The 9,050-nt window shown below is 42.4% G+C and overlaps 1 pseudogene; it reads left to right on the forward strand.

Moving 5' to 3' along the window:
* Positions 1-6,298: 6,298 nt before the first annotated feature.
* LOC116590219 lies at positions 6,299-6,675 on the forward strand (annotated as a pseudogene).
* The last annotated feature ends 2,375 nt before the right edge of the window (positions 6,676-9,050 follow it).

A 9,050-nucleotide genomic window follows, 5' to 3' on the forward strand; every position in this document is an offset into this window, starting at 1 on the left:
AGATCATCAGGGTGGCTTTTCTTTTTCATCACTGCTAAGTTCTTGGGTGTTGACTTAAAATCCTGGCCAAGAAATTTTTAAAAAATGTGATACCTCGTGGTTAGCTGTGTTTAAGCTGGTCATTTCTACAATCTCCTTCCTCGTAAAGGAATGTTCGTGGTGGCTCTTCAAGCCTCCTGGGGAATCTATAAGCTTACTTGGAGTGTGCTGATCCTAGACCTATAAAGACAAAACGAGAGAACTACACACAGCTAAGGTAAACATTTACAGGGACACTCTTAAACCTGCTTTGGTTCTACTCTCCTCTGTCCTCTGTCCTCTGGGAGTAAAGCTAGGGGCCCTGTGCTCTCCTCATGTCTGCACATAGCAGAGCAGGAATGAACCCTTGGGTCCCTTCTCTGGCATCCCTCTAGGCCAAATTTTCAATGAACTTAAAATTAATTAGAGGTCAAATTTGGATGTCAGTAACTATCTCGGGAATTTTGTCAGAGAAAGAAGCCCATTGTGCTTAAATCCCTTGGTCATATGAATTAAATCTCTTCTTAGAATTCACCATTATCAGATCACCGAATTGCCCATCCCTGATGGCCGCCGATAAGAAAATGCTCCAGCCCCCTTCCTGGCTTTCTGAAACTCCCTGAAGTGTAAGACAACATGCATGGAGGAGAAAAAAAAATCCTTTACTAGATCAAGTTCTCTTTCACCATCTGTATACACTTTGATTCAAAGTGAGTGGGGTTGGGGGTGGGAGACGAATAAAGATATAAGTAGAAGGGGTACGAGAACTACATTCAACGTGGATGCTTGGTTTGGGTATTCAGGTGGAAACTACCCAGTACAGGTGTGCTAAAGGCTTTAGTTTCTACTATAATATTTATACTCTTCAGTTGATGCAACCTTCCGCACATTGAAATTTGAGCTTATAAGACCATGTCTCATATGGTCAATGCCATCCCTTAAACATAAACACACACATGCGCACACACACAAGCACAGATGCTCGTGAATACTTCTGTGTTTCACAAAGATCCTTCCTTCAGTTCCTTATGGTAGAGCGATTTCAGGTGAATTATACAAATAAGGAGACTGGCCCATCCACAATGTCAACACTGATAATGCAAACATAGGAGAGGATTTTAGACACGTAAGATTTTTCTTTTATTATTAATGAAAATGAATCAAATGACAGCTGAACGTTTTTCCATTCAGGCTGTTGGAACCGTGTTAATATTAATGCCAGGATGTGTTTATCTTGACTCTCAGTCGTGGTTACAATGATTATGTTGTTAAGATAAGAAACCTTCACATTTGCAGTAGGTCCCTCATTTACTTCCTTTATAATCACTTCCATTCCAGTCACAACTACCCACTTCTGATGTCATAATTCTCTTTGCAGCTGTGTAATCTCTAAGACAACATTCATTAACACGCACCGCACTGACCTCAGTATGCGCTAGGCACCAGGAAGTGTCCCGGGCTATTAGGGAGTCAGGGGGACAGCAGACAGCTCTGGTACCCAAAATGCACTAGAAAGCAATGTACTGCCTCCTCTCCACATAAGAAACACTCTGGCCCCTCTTTTCTCTGTAAACAAATGCAGTATCTCACTGGCTCCAGAATAAATCTAAGGACAGAATGTAACCTTAAATTTCATACTTAACGGTTTTTTATACTGCTCAGCTTGAGATAATTTTCAAGAGGAAGTAATGCTTCTCCTTTTCTAGGGTGTTTGAAATTGAGAACCAGACAGATCCACACTCAGACCCTAAACAGGGCCCTGAAGCAAAGACATTGGATCCCAAAGATTACAGGTGGGGAGTTCTTAAATTATGTCCGTATTCAAATGGAGATGCGAGAAACCCAGCTGAAAGAACTCTGGAGTGACAGTGACAACTGTGGATTGATCAAGTTCTTTTTAAAAGGGCTGTTTTGAAGATTATGATTCTAACTTTGGAGGAACTATGGTGATGAGCAGTGACTGGCAGTGGAAGTAATCACATATAAAAACTCCTTAAATAAAAATTTATTGGCTTTAAAAAAAAAAATTTCATACTTGGATGATGGCTGTGTATAGGGCATGTTCTGGGATCTGATCTATATCTCTTCCATACCATGGGGTTGTCATTTTTGTTTTTAAGGTTTTATTTGTTTCTTTATTTGAGAGGGAGACCAAAAGAGAGCACCGGTGGGGGGAAGGGCAGGGGAAGCAGGACTACCCAGTTGTCTGAAGGCACCTTCCTTCACTCCAGGCAGTGGCGATGTTTGGACCATTCCCCACCTCAGGAACCGTATATTTCAGCCCTACGTCAATTGCACCAAAAGTCTGCATTAACGTAGACTGACAACTGTGGGCATTATAATCAGTGTGCGAACAATATCAAAGGATAAGTGAGAAACAGGATCTTTTGGGAGAACCACCTGCGATGTCAAATGATTCCCAAGAATGCAAGTTCAATCACATGATGCTCAACGGCCCCCAAGCTGTGAAAGTTGACTCTATACTGTTTTTTTCCATAGGCACCTTGGTATGTTTCTACCTGCTGAACTCCTCATAGCCACTGGTGCTTTTATGCCTTTAAAATTTTTCATTAATTGAATAAAAATCAAATGCAACTTTGAAGTCTCTTGATTTTCTGCTACCCTGAAAGCATGTTCTGACTTTTCAGATAAGATGATTTCATTCCATTATGCCCAAACTTTCTTGTATTTCTGATAAGTGAGTCTGCATTAGGGAAAAAGAGGGAAAGAAAGCAGACAATTTATGAGAACGAGACTTTCCCGCTGTAGGGAACAGCAAACTGGAGTGTTCCAGGTTTAGCTGCCTTGACTCATATTTCATAGATCATAGGTGAACCAAAATTGCCTTCATTTATGTAGTTATTCCACATTTGACATCATTTACTGAATGTCAGTACTCTGTGCTGAACACAGCACTAGACAAAGGATGTTTGTAGATGAAACACAACACTGCCCTCAAAGAAATCAGTCTAGTGAGGAAGACAGACAACCTATTACCACAATGTGTACTATCAGTATGACGGGGGTAGGGGTAGCTTCCTGAGCACAGAGGAGGGGGCTCACTCCCACCAGGACAGGAGGAAATAAGGAAGGTTTCCTTGGCGAATAAAAACCAAAGATTTTAAAGATTATTTATTTATTTGACAGACAGAGATCACAAGTAGGCAGAGAGGCAGGCAGAGAGAGAGGAGAAGCAGGCTCCCTGCTGAGCAGAGAGCCTGATGCAGGGCTCGATCCCAGGACCCTAGGACCATGACCTGAGCTGAAGGCAGAGGCTTTAACCCACTGAGCCACCCAGGTGCCCCTAAAAACCAAAGATTTTAAAGTATCAAGTTATCTTAAACATCTTATAATTCAGTCTCCCTTCCACAGACTATAGAAATTCCCTCTACAAAACATAGGACCAAAGTTTCATCCTGTTTCTGCATGACTGGTTCATAGATGAAGAGCTCGCCCCTTTGCAAGTCAGGGTTTCCCACTTTTTGGTGACTCTCATTATTGCTAAATTATGTCTTAGAACAAGCCAAAATTTTTCTCCTTGTAACTCTATCTCCCACCCCCCCAACCTTTCCCTCTAGAGTATAATTCCTTCTTTCTTTACTTTTTCTGTCTCCCATATTTAAAGACAGTGAGTACATCCTCACTATTTATTAAATATTCCAAATTTCCTCCGGTGTTCTTCAACATACACCATATTGTATGTACAAGTCACCATATTTTTCAAAGTCCTTCATAAACTGAACCCAGTCCTGGCTGCTGTTCTGCAGTGATGATCGGGACATTATATTTCTACTGATTCAGTCTATGGTTGCATTTATTTCTTGATTGGGAGGTTCTCGCTTTTCCTGCATCCCAATAGACTTTAGAGCCCAAACCATTCTTATCCTGCAACTGCCTCCCAAACCCTTTTCTTTTTTAAAGCTTTATTTGAGAGAGAGAGTGTGCACACACATGCTGGGGTGGGGGAGGGGAGCAGCAAAGATAGAGGGAGAGATCCCAAGCAGGCTCCCGACTTAGCAAGAAGCCCACCACGGAGCTCAGTCCCAGAACCCTGAGATCATGATCTGAGCTGAAATCAAGAGTGGGCAGTTCAACCAACTGAGCCACCCAGGTGCTTCCAAATCCTTTTCTATGTTCTCCTCTTAAGAAAGTCATCATATTCCCAGGCACCTAGATGTGAAACCATGAAGTCTTAATTGGGTATTTATTATATCTCACTCTACCCCCAGCGTGGGGCTTGAACACACGACCCCAAGATCAAGAGTCGCAGGCTCTACTGACTGAGCTAGCCAGGTGCCCCAACTGTTTAAATGACTGCCAAATGGTTTTTCTACTTTAAATCTCTTAGCTATAATCCACCCTTCAGCTACTGCTACAGTCATTTTCATAAGGAGACACTTCTGATCATGTCACTCCAAGCTGATATAAACTATGTATCTTTTTGTCCTTCCACTTCTAATGGATATTTTTAAATTTCTTGATCAAATATACATAATTTTACTTGCCACATTCTATTTGTGGTCCTGTCATTACCGTTAGGGTGATAACTGTGCAATTATCTTTACAACATTGGTTAATACTCCCAAGTTCACTTTATTACTCATATACTCATATACTCTATTGATACAGGACTATCAAGACCCCTAAGTATTAGTTTTTCCTTCCTATTCTGTTTTCCTCCCATTATCAGGCACTTTTTCTAGTATAATTTTTCTTCAAAGGCCACAACTGTTGATGTCCATGGCATCAACAAAGAAAGTTAAATATCATAAGGTAAATAAAGATAAAATGCTCTGGGGGCACCTGGGTGGCTCAGTCGGTTAAGGGTCTACCTTCAGCTCAAGTCAGGATCCCAAGGTCCTGGGATCAAGTCCAGCATCATGCTCAATGCTCAGAGGGGAGTCTGCTTCTCCCTCTCCCTCTGCCTGTTCCTCCTCTGCTCGTGCTCTGTGTGTCAAATCAACAAAATCTTGAAAAAAAAAAATGCTATGAAAGAAGCAGAATTTGAGTTAAGCCTTAAAGGATGGGTGGGGGTGGTCTCTGGGTGGCGCAGTCAGTTTAGCATCCAACTCTTGTTTCAACTCGAGTCATAGTTGTGAGATTGAAACCCATGCGGGGCTCCGTGCCCAGCAGAGCGTGTGCTGGAAATTCTCTCTCCCTCTCGCTCTGCCCCTCCCACTCTCGCTCTCTTATGCACTCTCACACACTCTCTCTCTCTCTAAAATAAATAAATAAATCTTTTGAAAAATCAAATAAAGGATGGGTAGGATTTGGGGCTTGCCACAGGAGAAAAGGCATTTTTGGTGTTGAGATTTGCAAAAAAGAATAAACGGTGAGTGGCAAAGAATTTTGATTTGACTCATTGCCAAGAATATAAAATGCATGAGAAAAAGCTACAGGCCCTAAGAGGGAAAAAATAGGTTCAAATCTTAGTGTACTTGAATGCCAGATGGAGGCATTTGATACCATTGGAATGACAAACTTGCAATTGACAGCGATCAAATACCACCAGTGCCTCCAAGCTTGGGATTGCCTATCCCTTCAAAGTTGATAAAGATTCATATACACTTGGTTAGGGTTTGCACTGTGTCATTTGTTCCGATTTGAATCAGTTGAAGTAGAGGGCAGTGGGTTTTATGACCCTTGCTATATATATCAGTGTATAATTCAAGAAGAAGGGGACATCGCCCACTTCACCCTCACATAGAACCTTTTGTACTTCCCAGTACAGTAACAGCACAATGTGTCTCTTTCTCTTGGGGGCAGCTACAGAATTTCTTCTAATTGGTTAGACTTGTATGTACATTTTAAGATTGCTCCAAGTACGCTTTCACCATCTTCTTCTGAAAGTCTCTGGGTTCACTCCATAAAGGAAGAGCTGCTGACCTGTTGCAAAGCTCTAATGCTGCTACGTTTCTCCTCCTCCTTTATTACACGGCTTTGCTATGTACCTCTTGCCACTGACTTTGCACCATTTCTGTGCACATGACAATTTTCTCCATCTTCACTCACTTCTATCTCGGAGCACTCCAACCTCCTCAAGAAGGCAGAAAATCCCTTTTCTCTTGAACATGGATTATTAATCTGAAATTCATAGGACTAGTCCCCACATATATATATACAAAGTGTTTTTACATAGAGTTTGGGGGTGGGGGACCTGTGAACTTGAACAGAGGGGAAAAAATCACATCCTTAATTGCAGTCACCTCTTAAAAAAAAAAACAAACCAAAGAACAAACAACAACAACAACAAAACCCTTCATTCCCTGATGCCATGGAGATGTGCTACATGGCCTCCTACCTACTGGCCACCCTCAGGGGCAATGCCTCCGTCCAATGTCAAGGGCATCAGGAAGAATCTGGACAGGTGAGCATCAAGGCAGATGATGACTGGCTCGACAAGTTCATCAGAGAGCTGAATGGAAAAGTACTGAAGATGTCATTGCCCTGGGTATTGGCAAGTTGGCCAGTGTGCCCACTGGTGGGGCTGTGGCTGTGTCTGCTGTCCCAGGATCTGCATCTCCTGCTGCTGGTTCCACCCCAGTGGTGGCAGAGGAGAAGAAAGAGGAGAAAAGGAAGGAGTCAGAGTCAGCTGATGATGTGGAATTTGACTTGTTCCATGATGGTCCCGTTCTCCTGCAAATAAAACCCTTTTAACATAAGAAAAAAAAAATTTTTTTTAATGTTCTGAGCAGTCTGTAAGCATCAGCAGATTGCCAAAGGAGTCCAAAGCACAAAGATAGACGAAGATCCCTGCCTTGCAGGGAAACCCCACTGCATTTAGAGTACATATAATTGGTGAAGGCAGGCGCCTGGGTGGCTCTGTTAAGCATCTGTCTTCAGCTCAGGTCATGATGCTGGAGTCCCAGGATCTCATCCCTCATCGGGCTCCCTGCTTAGCGGGGAGTCTGCTTTTTCCTCTGACCCTCCCTCTCCTCATGCTCTCTCTCTCATCTCTCTCTCAAATAAATAAATTGGTGTATGCTTTAGGAAGTATACTTAGCAGAGCCCTAGAGCCCAGCTATCCTTCCAGCATCAGGAAAATGGCTAAGAACATGGTCTGGATCCAAGAGTTGTGTTTCAAATCCCAGCTCTATCATGTCTTGGGGATGCAGCCTTGGATCTATCCTCCAAACTCTGTGTCTATGTACTTATCTTAAAAAATAGGTTGTAAAAAAAAATCTAAATGATTAGCAGGTGCTTCGTACATAGCATTCAGTAGATAAATAGGAACTTTACAATCGATTATCACAGGTGATAATAATAGTAGTAACATTATTGATTATTAATATTCTTAATATAATTATCGTTTATCATAACGATGACGATCCCATTACAGCATTTTAATTATCATTTAATGTCAAAGACTATGATCCCCCGTGACCTCCCCCTCAATTCTGTCAAGATATGTTTTTGTCTCAAAACATTCATCATTAAAAGTCTTCTGCAGAAGACTGATAACGAAAAACCCATTCAACTAAATTCAATTAATATTTATTAAAGAACTAGTGGGTGTGCTGTACTCTGTATTGAGTACTGAGATTGTAAGGTGGCTAAGGCTGGCCCCCTGCCCTGTGTAGCTCATGGTCCAGCTGGAAAGACAATCATGTAAACAAACAGTTATGATAACTTGTAATAAGGGCTAAACATTAGTTCTAGCAAAGTGCTGTGAGAACTCGGTAGACGGGGGGATTAGCTGGTCAGGGAGAGGTAGCTGAGTTGGAAGTCTTCACAGGGATGGTGATATTTGAGCTGTCTAGAAGGAGGAGGAGTGATGGTTTTGCAGGCAGAAAGGGTATAACGTGAATCAAAGCACAAGTCGGAGAATTGCCAAGGAATGCCAAGAACAACAGTTTTGCTAGAATACAGGGTACAGGGTAGGGAGTGAATTGAGATGAAGCTAACAAGGCATTCAACACGGGGGCCCGGCTCAATGTTGTAGGAACTTGCCACTCAAAACGTGGTCCCAGGACCTCCCGCATCCGCAACATCTGAGATATTGCTAAAAACGCAAATGCTTGAGCCTCACCCCTAGACTGACCAGGTCAGAATCTGCATTCTGAAAACCCCAGGTGATTGATATGTGCATTAAAGTTTGAAAAGCACTGGTGTAGGGATGCCTAGGTAGCTGAGTCAGTTAAGCGTCTGCCTTTGGCTCAGGTCATGATTCTGGTGTCCTGGGATCAAGTCCCGCATAGGGCTCCTTGCTCAGCAGGAAGTCTGCTTCTCCCTCTCACTCTCCCTCTGCACTCTTTCAAATAAATAAATAAAATCTTTAAAAAAAAAAAAAAGTAGAAGAAGAAGCCTTGTTGTAGAACCCTTAATGCCAGGCTGAGGTGCGAAGCCTTTATCCTGTGGCCTTTGTATGTTATAGATCTGGTTTCTAGAAACTAAATTTAATAGCAGCATGAAAAAAACAGATTGAAAGGTGGAGAGGAGAAAACACGATGGATAGAGGAGAGCTCAGAGTGAGGGCTCTGTCAAGGCAGAGAGGGTACAAAACAAGAATAAATGCCCTGGACTTGCCTTTGGTTGCTAGAATCATCATTGTATATCAACAAGTTCTTTGTATTAAGCACCTGCTGTATTCCAAGTCCTGGACTGCGTACTGAGGGGATTACAAATAAGTTTGAAGTGAAAACCCCTGAAAATGTCATCCTCTATAGTGAGACGACAGATACATGAAAGTCAACAAATAAACAAGGCTGTGTGTGCGTGTGTGTTGCACACGTGTGTACACACACACCCTCCCACACACATATATGAATATGATGCTGGTAGATGTTAATTACCATCTCTCCCTGACTTCTACTGTACTCTGTGATAAAGTGATGACTGGTCATCTTCTGCAGTTGAAACTGGTAATATGAGGCAGCAACCAATCCCAGGCTCATGGCTCTGCTCGATTAATCTGAGATCAGAATGGATAGCTAATGGGGGCTTAGAGCTTCATCATATCAGCTATTAACTTGAGGGGAGGCGGTTTTTTCCTGACAATGCAATCACTCACCTCGTGCCTGGAATGTTTAAAC

Source organism: Mustela erminea, chromosome 5 (genome assembly GCF_009829155.1).
Source record: "Mustela erminea isolate mMusErm1 chromosome 5, mMusErm1.Pri, whole genome shotgun sequence".
In the NCBI taxonomy this organism is placed as follows: domain Eukaryota; kingdom Metazoa; phylum Chordata; class Mammalia; order Carnivora; family Mustelidae; genus Mustela; species Mustela erminea.